Genomic DNA, 20,720 nt, shown 5'->3' with positions numbered 1-20,720 from the left:
CCCTTCCTTAAAAAAAAAAAATAATAGTTTCACCTACTATAAAAGAAAGAAGAGGCTCGGATTATTCTAGCGTTTGCAACAGGATGAGAAGGGATTTTGCATTGCTCAGGCAGCAGGCATTCTTCATCTCAGACCATGCAAATACTCAGTCAGGGCTCTGTTTCGTTGAAGGACATGAGGTTTTGATTGCGCAAACACAAAAGCAAAAAGTTTTCTCCAAGTCTGCAGTGAAACTCAAAAAGTTCGTTTAAAGCTGCCAGCCTTGCGTGCAGGCTCACAGACGATGCTGGGAGGGAGAGTCACACATGGTATAAATCCAGATTATATGAAGGGATTGGTCTTTCCGTGATTAAACGGGCTGAACTTGGCCTCCTTTCCATAGAGGACCTTTTCATTCTTCAATAGGTGAACTAATGCCCATGGTTAATCCCCATACGCTACGTGTAAGGCCTGCCCTTATATATAATAATCAGTACCCCTGAACACTGTAAGGACACTTATGAAGTGCCCTTAATTTACAGCCCTTGCAGCAGAGCTCAGCTTTAGGCAGGCTCTCGCCGCCTGCCAGGAGCTCACTGTTTAGAAACGCTTTTTGCAACAACCTCTCCCAGCCTCACTAGAAACCTCATGTCTTCCCTCTCGGCACATCAAGACGCTGACGCGGGTATCTGCCAAGTGACCTCATTCAGGGAGGAGGAGGAGGAGGAAGAGAGGTTCTCAGCTATCGCTTACCACCGGCTCAATGGCAAAAATATCACTGGAGAAAAGCATAGAGTCTTCTCGCACCTTTGCCCTCTGGTTCTGGAAGGCACGGGAGAGAAGGGAAAGGCGTTCTTGGAGCGTGGGGTCCATTGCACGCTGCTTGAGAAAAGAATCCCTCTCATTCTCCTCCTGCTTCTGCAGCCTGAGACAGCCCCTGCAGCCATGGGGAGACACAAACCAAGCAGATCATTTAATAAACAACATATTTGCAGAGACTGTCGCGTAAGCGCAGGAGCAGCCACGCACTGGGGGAGGAACAGCAGGAGCAGCTCAGCAAGGGGCTGACCCCAAGCCACGGGGTCCCAAGCAGATCAGGTTATCACTTGTTCGCTGGCACGGCAGGTAGTTTTACGCCACACTCACGAGCTAAGAGGAGGTTTTTGAAAGCTAGCAGCCCTCAGGAGAGCCTCCTGGCTCAAAGCTACTGCCACGACTAATGGACAACCCACCAACACCCTCAGATGGCTTTTCCTCCCGTAGAGGTGCTCTGGGGAGATGGATGAAGATGAAGGAGCACACACTGCAGTGCTTCGCTGGCAAGGGGAGAGCAGCTGGGATTCAGCTGCAGGTTACCAGCATCACTCTTTTTTACCTTCCCTTTTGGACTGGCAGGGATAAGCAAACTAGATCTGCTCCACTGCCTACACTGCCATCCAGCAGAGGATCCCAGAGCATTTGAAAAGCCAACTCACGGACTTTCAGGCATTGCATCACTTCAGTGAAATTAATGGGTTTATATGCATGAAGACAGAGGCCCCGAGAGGTGAAGGGACTTTGCCTAGCATCACCCAATAACGAAGGCAGGACCAGCATCTCTGAATGCAAACCCTTACATCCAGCCTTGAACCACTGCAACATTTTTCTCTTTTTGGCCTTCTCCACAGAGCTTTGACACAGGTCACCTCTCCCTCACTTGGTAGTTGTAGCAGCAATCATTCTAGTGTTTAAAGCTCGCAACCGAGAGGTGAGAAGGGAGCACTGCTGCAGAGCACTTGCTTCCCAGCTGGCACGTGGATGTGCCCCCTTCACGCTCCAGTCCCCTGGCCACCAAGGACCAGCAGGTGACTACTCGAGGGCGATGAGGGGAAGGCTCCATACACAGCACATCAGGGCAACGTGGTATAAACAGGACCGCAATCACCACCCAGCTAAATTCCAATGCATTTAGAAAGGAAACACAGCCATGGACATTACTAGCAGCACGCAGACAGAGCCTCGGGCAAATGCTGTCACCAGTGCCAAAAATACTTTCTTTGGCTTGCTCCCTGTGGAGTGTCATGAGAAATGTTTTTCCACGGCTGACCTACAGCGCTGTGCATGAGGGGGGCTTTCAGGCACCGAGATGAGCAACCCTCAACTAAGCCTTCATCAACAGACAATAATTCCATTGTTGAATCCCAGAAAGTCCTGCAGGAGGGAGACAGAGCAAACCCCTGGGTAGACCTTGTGATGATCCAGGTCTTTTGGGGTGACAGCCAAGCGCAGGGTGCTGAACTGCCTCCTCCCATTGGAAAGGTCCTCTCTGCTCTGACATCTCAAAAGCTTCTGCTACAGCAGCACAGAGGCCTCGGAGCTATGACCACCCCTAAGACTGCAAGTAAGGAAGAACAAAGCACTCTGCTCAGAGTATAGAACACGAGCTGGCATAAGATCAAGTGCCATTGGAAAAAAATGGGTTGAAGTTAACTGTGGGGAAACCTGGTTGCTTCTGAGGGGAGAGAGGATCACTCAGGGTCCCATCTGAGATAGGCAGGTGGGAAGAGATGCTAAAAGAATGGCGCAGGGACGTACTAAGAGAAGGTCATGAGACTTTTTCTGTTAACACACTGATCTTGCACAGAAGTCACACACTGCGCAATTAAAAACAGAGAAGAGTGGAAAACTAGTTTTGGCCTTCAAGGCATTTCTGACCTAATTACACTGAACTTTATTTGCTCAGAAGCCCTCAAAAAGTTCTCCAGCTGAAGGCAGTTTCCTGACCAGCTCTGGGTTCAGACTAACTCCTATACACCTACAGCCATTCAGCTCTGAGAAGGCACACAAGGACTCCCTAAATCACCCCAGCTTCTAAGTGTCTTTTCCAGTGCATCCCCTTGGGCTAGAAGTGTTTCCCTGCTGCCCCAAATGGAATTTCAAAGCTTCAGAGACACCCTGTGGAGAGCCTGCCCCACCTCTCAGCACCACGAAGACACAGGTGCTGACGCCCAAAGGCACTTCCAAGTCCTGTGCTGCCCTGCCTTCCCCGCAGAACCCTCCACCTCCGAACTCTCCGAGCCCCGGAGAAGGGGCAGGGATACCTCGCTGTGCTGGAAGCCGGGACAGCGCAAGGCAATTCAGCATCCTACAGCCGGATGGCCTCAACGTTCGGGGCCAGCAAAGCACCCTGCCCTGCGCACTACTGGACAAGAAGGCTGAAGAAGGTTGCCATCTTATCAAAGCTGGAGGGGAAGAAACTGCAGTGAATATCACAACAGGTACGCTGCCTGCAGCTGTTAGGTGCTACCGCTCAACGCAGTCCCAGGTAAGGAGTGCCGACACCTTCCTCAGCCTCACAGACCCTCTGCGAGCCCAGGGACCTGGCCTCACTGACTTAGGGCTCCCACAGATGGGAATTTGCTCTCCGAGGAAATGCAGCCTTTCCTCCCCAAAACATGAGCTGGAACATGGATGGAACCGGAATGGGAAGCACTGAGCTCCATTACCCTGAAGCCCAGGGGGGGACACCCTGGTGTCGTGGATGGTTTACTTGTCCTACGCCATTCAAAAAAGCACCAACATCCCTCTGAGGCCGTACGTTAGTTTTACCCTTGGGCAGCGTGTCTTACTGAAATGAATCTTCCCAATGAACCTCAGCTTCTCCTGATCCTCCCCTTCTTGACTAACAAAAGCCTTCCACTGGAGTGGGCTATGACTTTACTCCGATTGTGGATGACCACGGATCTGTGGTTTGACAGCGTGATGTAGGTCTTCCCAGCTGTCAAGGAGTTCCTGTCTAGCCTGATGTTGACATCTTCAACTACTGCAAAATGAACTCCACGAAAACTATCATGATCTCGCTGTCTAAACCCATGGCCAGGTGGGTCTTGAAATAATGGGTATAGTTCTGATCTTAAAAACCAGGCTGAAGCCTTTGAAATTTCTGCCCTTCTCCGAAGTACAGAGCAGCTTCTATACGAAGACTGAACAGGATTCCTCAACCTAGAAACCACACAGGAGATAGGTAGGTTTGTAGAAGTATGAATGGCCTGGGAAAAAGTGAACAAGGAAAAAATTGTCACAATTTGTTGTAAAACAGGAACCCGAGGGCCTGAAATGGTATTAGTTAAAATGAGAGAAAAGTAGTTCTAGTACTTTTCCTAGGAATATTCCTTCCTTTGGAACGTACTGCCATAGGTGCCTACAGGCGCTCATCGCTATAAATCCACAAAGCAACTGGACAAAGGCTTGGAAGGTAAAACCATCAGAAGCGATTAAACAAAGATGTGAATAAAGCCTCCAGCACAGAAAAATGCTGCCTCCAAGGCCCACGAGGGAGAAAGCATATGCACTGCCTGCTTCTACACGCTTTGCTAAGCATCCCCTACTGCTGCTCTCCTGGAGAGCACTTACACTCCCGGCTGCAGGCACCGAGGACGCTTCTGAAGGCTGGAGGGCTTTGCCGGAGCACCTTCTACCACAGAGAGAAGGATCTGGCATCGTGCTGACTGTGTAAACCCACAAACCTCCCGGTACAGACGAGAGCGTGCAGACGCCAGCGAGTCAGGAGGGAGCAGCAGGTCTTTCTGCCAGGCAGATAAACCGACACAGCAGAGCTGTCAGGGTTGGCCCAGGGCAGCTGCAGGCTTCACGGCCTGGGTGCCAAATTAGATGTGACATTTATTTAAGACTCTTGATGGTTTACTATATAAGTCTGGAGGAAAAGAAAAAAACAACAACAAAACAATCTCTGTACTGTACCAGCAATGTAGCCCTAGGTATTTCACTTGATGGGGTAATGTCCGTGGGTCTGTGCTTTGGGACGCTTTGCTGCCATGAAAGCACATTTACTGAATCCAGACGTACCTGCCCTATCGTTACTTACACAACACAATGATCTTATTACAGGCTGTCAGCTCTCTCATTCTTACAGGCTTTTGACGTATTTCCCAGAGACAGCAGGACACAGCTCACTCTGCAACCTGAACAAAGCAACACCTGAACTTGAAATTAAAAGAGAGGCTTCTTACACAGCAGTAGAGCAGGTGCTTTGGGCTGTGCACTCCTGAGCGATGCTCTCTGAGACAGCGGGAACACCACCGTGTTTTATTCCAGCATCCATCTGCATGGCTATGGCCACCGGTATCTCAGCACATCATGGTAACTTTTAACTATCTGAAAGTAAGAAACCCAGCACTGGGTCATCCTCTGGGGGGCCTGTTGTGCAGGAGGAGAGGGAATTTACAGAAGAGCTAAAATATCTTTCCGAATATTAAGCAAACCCTTGAACAAGATTTCAAAACAAATTTCAGGTTTTATGAAGAATGCGTTCCCAGCATTCAACAGCCAGTACCTTCCTCCATCGATTACTGCTCTAAATATTAGGAAGCTGGTAGCCAGATGGATTAGACTGAAGAGAAACAAAATAGCACTCTGCTGCCTTTCGTCCTCACCGTAATATTCTCCCTCTATCCCTGTAACTCCCTCCTCGCTGAATTTGGATTTTAAACCTTTCTAGGAGTGCATGACAGTCAGGTTCAGAATATTTGGGTAACAGGGAAAGCAAGTTTAAGTTAATTTGCCCAGTTTGTCAGAAAACTATGCCTGGCTCTCACCTCTTCTAAAAGAGACAGGTCCTGCTGCTTTTTCACTGAAAATACAAGCAAGCAACGAAAGCCGAGCTCTTCACTCAGAAGTGTCATTGTACCTCCACATCGACCCTTTGAGCAGTTCTTTTGCTCCTGCTACTATCACGATACCCAACTGCCTCACCATCACCAGCATATTCTGGTTTTTCAAACAGCATGCAAAGGTCTGCTGGTACCACTTCACCACCGGAGAAGGGAGTCACTTCACCAGGCTAACGATCTCTGGAAAGCGAGAGGAGTCCCCTGCGGCTGGATCCAGCCCTCCCCACCATATGCTTTTGGCTGCACCTCCCACAGAGCTACCTCGGTCAGAGCCAGGAGCGCTGCTCTGAGCTGTTTTGCTGTCAGGAAGCTAATGGCATCACCTACAAAGTGTGCTGGGTCTCTGACAAAGGCCACCTGTCAGTCCCCACGCTCGTATTTCCAGCACTAGAGCAAAACACAGGGCAGCGACAGTCATTTTTAAGTGCTTCTCGGAGGCAGTGCTCATGAGCTACCTTCAGACATCATTAAAACCATCGTGCTAGTTACTCCAGCCCTAGGAGCAGCTTGTTTATAAACCTCACCATTAAATAACTGCTGCCAGCACAGGGGTTTCTACAGGACCATTGCCCAGGCTACAACAAAGCTCAGGGCACCCTAATCATCACTGCTGCCACAGCTGATGCTGTCAACAGCTAAAGCCCCCAGCAAAGCCCCCTCTGAGCCCATGCAGCCCATCGCAAGGAAAGGATCTGCTACCCCAGAGCACTGCAAGCCACCGTGAGACAACAGATGGGCAGGAAAAGGGAGATGGAGAGCAATGACCAGCCACAGCGTCTACGGGACAGGTCGCAGGCTCTTCAGACGGCTCTCCTGCACTTAGGAGTCACCTTGCTTTCCACCAGGCTCCTTGTTGTGCATCCTCCTGTAATGGAGCACCCAAAGGATTCCCCATTACCTCCTCCGCACTGTGCTTAGGAAGGGCTGTTGGCTTTCTTACGGGATGAAATACTCCAGCGCAGGAATATCTGGGAGCCAGCACAGAGCCTTTGTGCTGCCCAGTGTGAAGGAGCCTCGCAGAATGGACTGAAAGGACAACGAAACTGTTGGATAACACAAGACAGCGCTGCCGCATATCCAGGATGCCGTGGGCTATATATAATCACTATTGGTACTACAGCCATGATACGCTGGGGTTGCTGATCACTGAAACACTGCTTTTGGCCCACGGGGAAAGACAGGGCAGGAACCTTCCTTCTGATTGCCTGGCAAAGACATGCTTAATACGCCACTTCATAAATCAATCACCCTTCAAGCTACTCTTCTGCTTCTCAGCGAACGCTGATTGATCCACCAGGAAAGGAGACTAATGAATGGTCAGTTCTGCCCCGAAACGCATCCAGGGTTCATGGCACCTAAGAACATACTAGTGATTTCCACTGATGATAGAAGAGACAAGCTGCAGTCCAGGATGCCCTGCAAAGAGATGAAAACTACATTCTCCCAGAAATCCTTCACAGGCTAAGAACGGGATAGGCGGCGTCACATGGAAGTCTGCTTCTGGGGATGAACAAAAGAGCCAAAAGGAGACTTTTAACTCCAAATAACCCTCCGAGCACCCACCCCCAAGCCGTGCTCATGCAGTCAACGCCACGGGTTGCTTTAGCAGCTTTTTTGTCAGAAGGGGTGTTACATAGTTTGGGAGATATAAAGCCATGACTAACAAAAAAAAAACCGATCAAGCAAATGAAGCACAAACTTAATTCCTCTTCTTCTACCCTCAAAGCGACAGACCATCGGCTTTGAAACAGAAGGCCCTAGAGAGGGGTGAAGGCCATACTCTGTTTGCAAGAAATTTAACAACCTTATCTAAAACAGTATATATAAAGAAAAATCATTGTTACAGGCAGTTGTGGAAAAGGGGAACAAAGACAGGAAACAGTTGTTAACTGTTAGCTGATCTGACATAAAGGAACACTTTGGAGAGCAATTATACTCACCCATCAATCTAATTGATTTGAACCATAAAAGCCTATATAACCAATTATTTGTATAACGTATTAGTTACCAATCCTCAGTCCGCTGCAGCACTGCTACGATTAAGATGCAAAGTCAACATATAATTGCACAAACTCCTATTTACACCTTTTTTTGCCTACAGTATATGCCACCCTGCACTCGCTTTGAAGCAGACGTACAAGAACATAAAAGTCCAACAGAAACTAGCCAATCCTGCTGGGAATTCTCACAAGTGAAGGAAGAAAAGCACAACATGCACCCACGACCTGAGGCAAGCAGAAAGGAAAATCCCTTTGCAAAGTTCTTAAATGCCTGGCAGTCCAAGGAAAAGCTGGAGCAGCCTCTTGTAATAACCACGGCGTCAGAGCCTGGCTTACACCTTAGGATAACACAGGAAACAAGATCTTTAAAAACTCACCAAACAAAACAAGTTTGTCTGCATCTGCTAGCACTAAACACAAACGGAAATAATTACATCAGTTCACGCACTACAGTAAAGCTTTGGAGCCAAGAGAGGCTGCTGCTTAGGGAAGCAGAAGGTTTCCCCACCTCCCAGCACTGGTAAGAAGCCACTACCAGCCTGCCTGGTGTTGAAGGATCGGAGAATTGCGCGGCGATGAAGAGCTACAGACCTGACCAGCAGTGGCACACAGCGGTGGCCACCAGAAGCTATGGGGCTGTTGCCGTGAATTTAGCTCGATAGGAACCGAACACACTGCGACATCAGAGCCGCTGTGAACGCTCACACCAGACCAAGGTTAAAACCAGAAATGGTTTTGGCATTCCCACCCTGGTACCCTGCACGACACAGGCACAGCTCCGGTCAAGATGCAGCGAGGCAGAGGGTTTGCTCAGGCAAGTCCTGAGCCTCCTCCGCTCCGGCTGGAGTCAGCACAAACCGCGAGGGCTCAGCAACCTGAGTGATCTCAGGAACGTGAAACGCAACACAGCAAGGGCTGAACCTCAGCTAAACCCTGCTGCCTATCCACATCCATCCGTGGGTTTGCAGAGAGAAAAGACAAAGAAAAAGGCTTGATCTAGAGGCTAAGCCAATAGGATTTTCATTTTGTTTTCAAACAAGTTCCTGGAAGCTACTGATGGCAGTGCCAGCCTGGCAAGATGACAGGACCTTCGGTAGAAAGGGGGTTCTTAAAGGAAAGAGAAGAGAGGCATGCAGAGGTGGTTGTCTTCTCCAAAGTCTGCACAAAACCACAGACTAATATCACAGCAAGGTAATGTTTTACTCTTGCGAGTAGCTGAGATGCCCAGAGGTGATGGCACATCCGTGCTGCCGTTACTCGTTCAGCCTCAAACATCAATAAACACGTAGGGCTGGGATTTAATGAGCTTCCTGCGTGTGTACAGTGGCCACTAACACACCGCCAAGCCCTTGCAGAGGTGGCCTCATTTACCAACGTAAGCTGATCCAGCTAAGCCCAGCATCAATTTCAGCTGAAGAAAGGGATTCAGCACCCCAACACACCGACATTCCCGGCTGGGAACCCCATGCTGATCTGTGCAGGAGCTGAGCAGTCAGCAACGCCCCTGACAATTCCCCTCGGCCCATTTGCAACGCGATGCAGCCCCTACCACAGTTTCCCACCGCGGCCGAGATGCACAGGCTGTGCTTGCCCTGCTGCCAGCCGAGCACACCCGGTTCTGTAGTTACCGTCATCTTCACCAAACCCAAATGGCTCTAACACACCACACCAAACTCTCTGTCGTGCCACAGGTGACTGAAGAGCTCCACATCAGCTCCCTAATTAATCGTGTTTCATATGCCTTGATTTTTCCTGTGATCTCATGCCTCATTTTCCCCCATTTGTGATGAAACCTCGGTGCTTTCTCAAGCTGGCGGTTATCACTCACAGCTCCAGAGGCTGCTGCAGCACAGAGAAGCTGCCTGTGGTTAGACCGAGAAGGGCAGAGGCATCTCAGGGCAGTGGCTCAGGCCGTCCTGCGTAGGGCAGAAGACCCAGATCCTCTTCTGACATCCCCTGCCACCCTGAGCATTGCTGCCGCACTAAATACAGTGATCCCCAGCCAGTTCTTCCAGATCTACCCAAGAAATTCTTTTGTTATTATTTTTTATGCTTACGTTGCCCTAAGGAGATCTTGTCTATCGTGCAAGTGTTGGTGCTGGCTTAGAGGAAGGGGAAGATCTGAGGCCAGCTCATCACGCTTACTGACCAACCCAAACCACACATCCCAGTAGCTCTCCGGTGCTCAGTACCAAACCCCCCTGCAGCAGCCCCCCGCGTGCGGGCAGCCTAAGCAGCAGCTGCTGGCCAGCCTTCGGGACTGGGGGGCTGGCGGGAGCCTGCCAGGGAGGAGACGGCTCCGGCAGGGCTTGCTTCTCCACGCTGCAGGCTGGAATCACCACCCCTGACGCGTTTGACAAACACACAGATGTGGTGCTTCGGGACACGGGTGGGCTTGGCAATCCGGGGTTAAGTTGGACTTGGTCATCTTCAAGGTCTTTTCCAACCTCCATCATTCTATGATTCTACGAGGCTGCTGGCATTTGCCCCACGCCTAGCAAGCAGCAATGGGGAGGAAACGGTGCTGGGGACCCCCTGCTTCCAGGGCCAGGCAGCAAAGCTCAGCGGCGGGGGAACAAGGCAGCCAGACCCCTCCCTGACCCAGGGCAAGGCAAGCTCCGCTCCACATCCAGCTCCCAGCGTGCTGCACTGAAGAAGCCTATTTAGCTGCTCCCTCCTGCCATATAGGAATAACCTGAATCTGGCACAGAGCAAGTTTTGCTGCCCAGGGCTCAGGAGGGGAGACATGACTTCACCCACTTCCTACGGGGACAGGAACTGAGCCAGCGCAGGAAAACTCACTCTGATTAACAACCACGGAGCCAGAATCAGACCCTGCTCGCACTTTCTACCTGCCCTTGAAGTAAGCAATTGAGGAGCCGAGGCTGAACTCCCCCATCTGTGCCCTGGGCGTGCAGAACCACAAAGGATGCTCTGAGCCTGGGTCTGCCATCCACAGCAAACAAGCCAAGATTTGCTTTAGCACAGCTCCTGCTCAGCAGCTGTCAGCCCTCCTGCAAGCTGTGTGGGAAGTTGAGGGAAAACAGGGTATTCATCTGCCAAACACCTAGACGGTTCCTCAGCAGGCTTTTAGCACAAGGCTGGAGGCTTCCAGCAGGACTAAAACCACCGAGAACTACTCCTGAGCCACACACGTTACCTCTCTTCTGGGGAAACCGCTTTTTGGGGCTCTGAACCAAGGGGAGACAGAAGAGTAATGGAATAGGCAGTTCTGCTTGAGGGCTGCCTCCTCTTGGGTGTGCTGTCTCCTAAAATACTCCTATGGGTATGGGTTCTGATCTCCCCCCTCAAAGAGGGTGAGATCCTGCCCCAGGCTTTTGCTTCTGCATTAGACTCACAGAGCTACTGAAAGAGAGCCATCCGCATCACTACTTTTATTACTGACAGCAATAAAAGCATCTCAATACATAGCGTCCGTCGGCCACGCACAAGCTCAGTGGTGCTTTGCTAATTACTGAAGTTTTCTGTGCTGACAAAGAGATGCCAAGGGATGCAGCAACCGATGGGGAAAAACTGCACAGAGGAATTTCAATACCGCACCACAGATCCCCTGGGCTAGAAGCGTGTTGTAGCGCCTTGCCACAAGGGCCAGTGGGCACTGGAGGCACCCACATACAGGCACAGGATCTGGTCCTACACCTTGAAGACCACCCATCATACTATACTAGTACTCGTTGGAGACAGGAGCCTAATGTGAGTCAGCATTTAGGGAGCTCTGAGTAGAGAAGCAATTCTCCTTCCACAACTCCAAGCATCTCGCCGGCACCTCCTGTCTCTGGCAGCCTTCTTCACCTGCATGGAGCACCTGCCGTAGACGTTATTGTTTTGGATGGCATTGGACTGGTGGATTTGCTTTGCACCTCTGGCACACCTCTGGGAACCCGTCATGCATCTCCTCAGCCACGTGTCCCTGAGCAAAGCTCACCTTCCCACACCAAGCTGGTGCTACGCTGCCAGGCTGCAATAAATGTTGTTACTGCAGCAAACTGGGTTTGGTGTACAATCAGCAGCACTCAGGGCAAGCAGCTTGGGCATCATCTCACTTGAGCAGGACTTGACAGCTGAAAGAATATCGAAACTTTATGAATACTGGATTGGTTGAGACTAGGACTTACCTCCATAAACTTATTTTCCCACATCCACACGGTCCACACAGGGTGGGCTGAACGTCATCTGGGAAAGGCCAAGTGACCGACAGGACTTTCAGTGGTATTGAAACCTTTTCCAAAGCTGTACGAGTGCTTCGCACGCAGGTTTCAGAAACCCTTTCAAGTACCATAATCTGATGTTAAGGTGCTGGACAGGGATATGCTGGAGCCCAGAACATCCCAAGTCACCCTCATTTCAGTACGAGCTGGGATTTTTCACACCCAGACACATGTACACAGGCGAAAAGGAGGAGTTTAGGCATGTAAAGCACTGAAGGACAAGTTTTCATTGTAAATCATTACGCTCATAGCAGCAAACATTTTCTCCACACTCATCCATAAATTTGTAGCAACAGAACCGCCACCACACACACAGTCTATCCAGGGGACAGTACCTGTGCTCCTAACCAGCCCAAAAGACACACAATTTAAATCAACCAAATCATACGCTAAGGGAAAAATTGTGACTTGTTCACATGGAAGAGCTCCATGCTTGCTTAAGCAATGCTAGGGACAGATCTGACCCAGCTTCAGCAGAAATTTAAGCAATGTTCACCTGATCCTGCGTAAGTCACCCTAAGAAGGGTGTGATCCATTGAGAACGACTGCTGCCTGCGAGCAAGTCAGTACTGATACACAGCCAAGCGAGGGAAACGCCTCCCAACACCTTAAACTGCTGTTTTGCTCTTAGCACTTCTGTTTCTTAATAAACACTCTGTTGGTGGCTCTGAAAGAGCAACCCGGCTGCTTTCTGTACGCGCGTCACAGGGAGCCTGCCGTGGTGCCGGACACATGAGCCAGGGCTCGCCACGCGAGGTCAGGGAACGCTGTCTGGTGCTCTGCACTACTCCTGCAATAAACTCTGCACCACACCTCGAAAGACTGATTGATTACACGTTTCTGCTTCACTTTAGCCATTCATCTCAGCAGCCTTTCACTTACCTGTACGCTTCAAAGCTAGAGAGATAATCCCTTCATTATCCCCTTGCTCTCCTTCGCAATTCGTAGTTTATTTCAAAATAACTGCAACATTGTACTGGCAGGCAGGAATGAAATCCTGGGTTCATCTCCCAGGGAGCTGCACGTGTTCCTGGGAAAACACCCATCTCAGAGCCAGCAGAGAGTTTATCCCCGTGGCCTACCCACACAAATCACTTTTGCAAAGATTGACTATGGGGGAACCAGCTGTTTCAGTAAGAACAAGACTCTCAGGTTTTTCAAAGCGAGCCACGAAGATCCTGGCCCTAATTATTCGCTCACTCTGTTCCGTCACAAAGTATAAACCCTACGGCCCTAATCTCCACTGTCACTGCTCATCTGCCCCAGAGAAATTCTAGCCCTCTGAATTTTATCCTATAGATTCTGTATAGGCATACAAATAAGGCACGTTTTTGTGCTTCCCTAGCTGATATTTCAGTCACCCGTCCTAGAAACTGTTACCCAAAACAATAAGCTCCTCTGAGTGAGCATCAACCATTCTCCGTGAATATGTCAATAACTGGAAAACATTAGACAAAGCTGAAATAAGTCGTGAGGCTACATAAGTGTTTGGAAGATACAGGAGCACTTGTAACTTCCACAAACCCAAGACAACTAAAATGCTCTTTGCCGGGCTAAAGCAGCACACAGTATCCCCTCGGTTAGGACACCACACTTCCAAGGACCAACGCTGAGGAACAGGGACAAACCAAACCTCCCTCTCAGGCGAGAGGAAACACACGCCAAGTGCCTTCACGCAACTGAGGAAGCGCCTCGTTCGGCACCACAACATACCCCTGCTGAGCCAAGGCCGACAGAAGCATTCTAACATGGCGCCTTTTCCTAAAGATATTCCCCACTTACTCTTCAGTGAAGCGTAAAGCTGATGGTGTTTCTGTGGCCTGACCTCAGCTTCTCCTAGCCTAATATAAATGTTACACCTATCTCGGGAGGCAGCGAGCTCTTCCTGCCAAATCCCAAGAGCCCTCAAGTCCTGGCTGCATTAGTCCTGATGTCGTGAGCTGTGGGAGAAGGCAAAAAGAAAGAACAAGGCTCTGCGGCAAAACAACGTAGAAGCAGTGCAGGGGACAGATGTGTAAGAGACAGCGGCATTGGAGCGAGTCTGACAGAGGCACGCATTCCCACGTCGCGCTTCAAACATAGCACCGCCAAGGAATGAAGCTTCACACGTGCATATGCACACCGTAACGGAGAATCAAGGTTCCTCCCGCCTCCGACTCAGCAACTCCCAGCAAAACCGGATTCCAAAAAACCTCATTCCTGCTTGAGGGGATGCACTTTAAAAGCCCCCTAAACACCAACTATTTGTCACTTTTCTTTGAGGCAAAGCCGGGACAGGGGAGATACACCTGGAGAGGCAATTAAGGTGACCGGGACAACAGGGAATGATGGCAGATGGCAGTCATGGGGGGTGCTGGGTGGAGAGCACCCAGCCGACACCAGCATCCCCCAGGGAGAGACCGGCACACAGCCACACAGAACGAGGGCACACGCAGCCTTTGCCCCTTACCTGCTCACTTAAGCACCGAAACATACAGAGGTTTTGAAAGAAAAGGTTTTAGAAGTAGTCTGCAAAGCAAGCTTAACATTTTTCTGCTTTGAAAGGTCTCTGTTTTGAAGGACGCAGAGACTGGGCACCATGCAGTGCCCAGACCTTACCTGTGTCATAGTGAACTGTCAGGGGCCTGGAATAATCACCAGTCTTCTCTGGGTGGAAGTCCACCGTTACTTGCATGGCATCGCCAATCCCAAGAGTCCCAGCAGAGGCATCAACAGAGAAAGGGCTGCAACACGGAGAGGCACATCAGGATTATTGTGGGACCTTTGGGGACTACGTTCCTTCTGCCGTCCAGCTCACTCCAGCTCACCTGTATTAGCAAGGGGCCAAGAAACCACAGTCAGCAGCAGAAAAAGAGAACATACAGGGCCAGGAACTGAGCCACCGACCCAACTCCTGAAGAGCTCCAGCCCTCAGAAGATCCTAAGCGATAAAATGACCTCGTCTCCCCCATACCCTGCATCCAGTTTTCTGCAGCAAGGCTCAAGAGTCTGACTGCTAGCGATACGATCGCAGGAGGGTTTTTGAAGGGCACGGAGATGGCAAGAGTTATTTGCATGCACAACTTGACACTGAGTTCCTCAGGAATCCGTCTTTTCCTGCCACCTATAAACCTCAAGAGATGCAAATGTCAAGGCAATACCTGTCCCAGTGAGATTACAGCCTGGAAATCAGACAGGGAGAACAGAAGTTTATTCTTGAATGACCGGAGAATAATTAGACTTTAATGGCAGAATTAATCTATCTTTCTTTTTTTTTTTTTTTACCTTGAAAGCATCCTGGGTTTGCCTCAGAAAGGGCACATTTTATCAGCATTTCAATGAAAGCTGTTCTAAGCAAAGAAAAATCTGTACGAGTGCAAAGGCAGATTAGAGTGATACAGAAACAAGAAAACAAGACACAAAAGGAGTATCCCATTTACAGCCTGAACAATTAAATCTCTAGCTAAATGAAGCACCGCTAGCAGGAGCATATCAAGGCACCTTCAACAGGAGGTTTTCTGCGTATTCACAAGCAATGCAGTCTGGGGCTCTGGGTTGTAATCCAGGCTTGGTAACTGTTTGCTTGGCCTACTAGAGAAATTCTGTGCAATGTGTGGGAAATAGTATGAAAATGTGTCGGTGTACTTTAGATTTAACAAGAGCAATTATGATTTGTCGCCAGGTAAACAGCTCTCAGCTGACAGACACATAATTCAGTCCTTTAATGCTCAGGGAAAAGTCAGATGCAACATGTTTCTGCATAACAGCAGCTGGGCTTTGCGGCTCTTGTACAGCCTCACTTAGAAAGCAAAAGTTATTGGATTTAGTGCTTTGCTGGTGGTCAATTTGTCACCTTAAAAATATTTTCTGCAGAGTTTTACAGTGATTGGGGAGTGCAGCCCACAGAAATAATGAGAAAAAATGGAGCCATGCGCAAGCTTCGCTTCGCTCATGGAAGCAGTGACAGCTGATGAAACTGCTGGAGTTCCTGCTCGTTAAGGAGACACTGATGCAATTGGAGGCCTGACCTGCTCCCATCACGACTAGCAAGAACATCGCCAGTGACTAACGGGGAAGCATTGGGCCCGCAATGTTCACGTGCTGGACCTGAGGCTTTTGAGAGGGAGGAGGAAAGCCAAGGCGCCGCCAGCCTCAGAACCGGGCTGCTCTACATGGCCCTGCACCTGCGCTGGGGGTTGTGCCTGGTTATACTGGGCAGGGCTCTGCTGGTGCTTGGCGGGGATCACTGCCTGCTGTGGGAAAGGCACAGAAAAATTCCCCCCCACCTCTTTTAGTTTGTTGTTTTTACCAGAAACATTGCCAGAACAGAAAAGCTGCCGGTTAAGGGCCACACTTCAGCACTACCTCCCATCCCATGCCCTTCCTACTCCATCCCCATGTCTGCATACCCCTGCCCTCAGATAGCTGGGATGGGAATGACACTCCTGAGGATGACTTCAGGGGATGCCCGAGAAAGTAGATACCTTCACATCTTCAAATTACCAGAGAAGAGGATCCCACCGAGGTCAGGACTCATTCTCAGGACGGAGAAACAGAGCACAAGTCAGACACCGCACCTCCTGCCTCCCACCCCACGCTGTACCCACAGGACAACTTGGTTCCTGATGTAGCAGGAGCTTGGTATCCCTCACGTAGACCTGCTTCTCCAAGACCCAGAGGGATGTAAGGTCCGTGCTTCACCTGAACTCTGAACTTCAGTCCACATCACTAAGCTGTTCCCTGCAGCCTACAGATAAGAGATGCTAAGGAAACGTCCCTGACACACTAATAGCCACACGGAAACCACTGCCAACAGATGAAGCTGGCAGGCTAAACTTTGGCCTTTTAGCCATTAATTGTGAGCTGTTCTTTACGGTAATTCTTGTCCTGTTAGATCTACCCTTGTAATGAATAACTACTGCTCCTGACAAAACAGGAAAGATAAGGTTTGGAGGTTTATTAATAGCTCTTCTTCTGACATGCTTTTCAACTACGTCCATTTGTACGTTTGCTTTGTTGTACAACATCTAAACTTTCACAGGTCCAGATCTCCCAACGGTGCCTTGCAATCCCCAGCTTGTATAAACTCATCTAGCCGCACCAATCTGAGGGAGACCTTCCCAGCAGAACCTGCTGAGATCTTGCCCGTAATTGCCCTTCAGAAAGGGAACAACACCAGATTAGTAAGCAATTTCATTGTGATCTGCCTTGGCGTTTACATCTTGCTTGCTTTCACCAGGCATCAGCTCCCCAAGCTGGGCAAAAGTTAAATCCCATGAGGATACCACGGGCAAAATACTCCTGACAATTTAGCAACCAACTGACAAGTGAACAACGCTGACAGTTCTGTGGCTCAGGCTTTCCCTACTACCGCGCTGCCTTTCCTCCTGGAACCATACGTTTAGTCAGTGCAGCGTGCAACGAGGCTGCAACATACTTCGTCCCATGGTATGTTTCTCTTCTACAACCAAAACCCCTTTACTCCTCTGGTGCCTTAATTTGCATTATAAAATCATCTGAGTTTGTGAGAATTGATTTCATTAAAAGCTGCCTCCAACCCCAAGACCGACAGTAAAATTACTGGTGATTGAATTGCCCCCTCTGTCAACTAAGACCTATTGCAGGAAAAAAACCCCAAAGATCACTTAATCTTGGCATACATAATGTTTTGGTAATGGTATAAAAGCCAAAGTCGAGCACTGTAACCACTCCAGTAAACACAGTCTGTTAGGTCAAAGCATCCAAGACTCCATCTCCATACTGAAAAAATCCTGCACAGAGCCAGCATCTCACAAGCTCTCTCTTTCCCTCTTTCCCTGCACGTAGGCTCTGTTGTCACATCCCTGTACATCCCATGGTAACTCTCCAGCCCCACACCTCCATGTAGTATAATGGGTACTGCAGGGAGGGATGCAAGGCGGCTCCTGGCACTGTGCCATGTAGGATCATTTCCTGAGCTTCCAGAGCTTGGTGGGACATTCCTAAATGGACCTTCTCAGACAGATCCTCTCTAACCCATAGCACAGCACAGCACAGTGTAACGTCAGGAAAAGGCAGTGCTGCACTGAGATCTGCTTCCAGGCACCATTTTCAACTGAAATGTACTGGAATGACATTTATCTCCGTGAATGCCGTGGAGAAGAAACTCACTACCCAGCCTTAACAATGAGAACGGCAGGAAAAGACTTTTTATATTTATACTATTGTTATTTTTTTTTATTACTACACTATGCAGTGAACAGCTGGGTATGGGCATGCAGGGGGAGGACAGGCACAGAGCCAAGCTGCATAATGGGGAGTGCTTTGGTGTCAGGGTTCCCACACACACACACACACACCCCCTTTACGAAAGAGGAGTCAAAACGTGTCCATGTTTTCTGGTAGATACCACGGCAAGGGAGAGTTCTGAACAAGCAACAGCAGAAGGATGCTGAATTGGCTCCGTGGATTCATTTGAGAGCTCTGCCGTGGAGTAAAATACACCACACAAGTCCTTAGATAAAGTTGTAAGAGGCAAGGAATGTCCTTATGAAGTGACCCGCTGCAAGAGCAGAGCTCGCAGTACTGACCGAGAGGAAAGGTTAGCATTGGAGATGGGCTGAAAAATGCACTGAAGGTGAAAGCTGGTAGGTTACACTTGATGCCAAGGGAATTTTGAGAAAGGAGGCAGAGAGAAGTGATACGAGCGGCGCATTGGACTAGGAAACTGTGGCGCCTGCAGCTGCCTTGCAAAGGGGCAAGAGCCTGAATTCGCCCAGGCCAGAAGACAGAAGTTGCAGCAACTAAGAAGTCTCAGTTGTGCAGAGAGAGAATGAAGGACACAGAGGCCAGCTGATGGTCCGCAAACTTTGATCTCTCATTCCCTTCTACTCCACTAAGCCTCCTCCCCCTCTCACGTGCACGCATGCTTACACATAGCGGCACACAAAACTATTACGTGATATTGATGTTGGCTTTAACACAACACTACATCCGTACTCAGCAAAAGTTAAGCACACACTAAAGCTGCTTCAGTTCTCCACTAAATAGGAAGAGACTAAAACAGTCCTGAATGTAAGTCTGTAAGGCTGGCACTCCTACCACCTATGCCATAACTCTTAAATACTGCGTCTCGTATCTACACATTAAGCTCTCCAGGACAGGAAACATCACGCATTAATGTCCAAAGCACAGGTTTAAGTGTTTGTGATGCTGAACAATCATTACGGGAGTCATTCAAAAGAATGCAATGACATTAAACTAAAAACTTCCCCTGTCGTTAATAATGATGCAGCCTTGGTCACAGCCTCTAACGCAGGGAAATTAATCCCCTGACATGAGGAGGAAAACGGTCTCTCCCGCGAAAGCCTCTGTAAGTAGAGTTGTTCAAAGACAATTAACAGCTAATGACCTACTCGCCTGTGGAGCAGTGTATTGGTGAGACTCTCCAGCCAACTTGTCATGCCAGCTGGGAGGCCAGTTCTTTTCTGCTGGGGCTGCTGGAGCCACTGAGCTCACCTGGGACCTCGGGGCAGGCACCTGAGCAACTTCTCACAGCACAAGCAGCAGGGAACCCACTGTCACCCAGCGCAGTCCCCAGCACTGGCTGGAGAAACCACTCCTGGCACACCATGGCCTCATCGCGCAGGGAGAACGTGGTTGTTCTGCTCCCAGGCTGCAAGGGGACGTGGTGACCTGGTCAAGAGTGGGGAGCACTCGGATTTTGAGTGGAGGATACAAGCTTGGGGGAGTACAGTCGAGATACTGGAGGGCTGGGCTGCTATTCAGGGGACACAGCAGAACCGCATGCAGCCGAGGGATGGAAAATGCAAAAACCTGTATTTGGGATGGAAGAATCCCTGGCAGTGCAGGCTGGTGGGCACGAAAGCCTTTCTACAGAAGAGGAGCTTAGGGGCTGGAGCACAGCACATACAGGGAGATGCTGGGATAAATGGCTTTGCACAGCCTTGAGAAGGAAAGACGAAGGCTGGTATCACTTGGTCTTACTTTTCGTGTTGAGTGCACACCTGATCAAACTTTGACACTGGTCTTGCTTTGAGCACTGTGTTTGCTCACATGATCTCCAGAGGTCTCTTCCAAAGTTATTCTAGGATTTTATCTTCTCCAGCAGCCCAATTCCATTTCACGTGTTCCCCAAATTTCTCATATTATTTCTTATACATCTGTGCATATATATAGGCAGATGGTAGACAGACAGGCATTAGAGGAACTCAACCTTTAAGAAAGTTCCCAATGAGGAATTCATTATGACATTTCGCTGAACACTTAAAGCAAAAAAAAATAAAAGAGCAGAAAGACAGGAACCTCAGAGTATTTAAAAAAGAAATCTGAATGAAAGTGGGGGCGACCTAATTAGAATAAAACGCTGCTTATATTCAAAGATCATCAGTTTGAAATTTCAGACTGGCTTTCAAAAGTTCATAACGAAATGGAAGAGATGACTGATGCCTTTGGCTGACATGGGAAATCTTACCAGCTTTTGATCTCTGCGCACACGCAATCCAGTTATTCAGAATTGTACTTTCTTGTGTAGTTTGAAATAAAGCTTTCGTAACGCTTCCCATCCCTTTGTTGCAAGTCAGGACTGAAACATTCAATTGGTGAAGTTCAGCATAAAATCCATATCAAGCAGGATTCAACGTACGCCGTATCACGCGATAGAACAGTTGGCAAGGACATTGCCAAGAGATGCTACACACGACTGGGTACTTGTTTTGGTGGTGACAAGTAGATCTGGAAATCCCAGAGGGAAGCTGTACAGGGATTTACAAGTTCCTGCCTATGTATTTCCACAGTGAAAAGAAGCAGCCTGCTTGAACAGCATCCTGGAAGCCTGCTTCAACAGCCTTGCCAGGCTTTGGTAG

The 20,720-nt window shown here is 49.3% G+C and overlaps 1 pseudogene; it reads right to left on the bottom strand.

Annotated features, from left to right (window-relative positions):
• Positions 1 to 20,720, bottom strand: part of LOC130157034 (hydrocephalus-inducing protein homolog) — a 67,808-nt pseudogene that overhangs the window by 32,068 nt on the left and 15,020 nt on the right.

The sequence above is a fragment of the Falco biarmicus genome, chromosome 11 (assembly GCF_023638135.1).
Source record: "Falco biarmicus isolate bFalBia1 chromosome 11, bFalBia1.pri, whole genome shotgun sequence".
In the NCBI taxonomy this organism is placed as follows: domain Eukaryota; kingdom Metazoa; phylum Chordata; class Aves; order Falconiformes; family Falconidae; genus Falco; species Falco biarmicus.
Note: the sequence above shows the minus strand (reverse complement) of the source record. Positions and strands in the feature narration are given on the sequence as shown.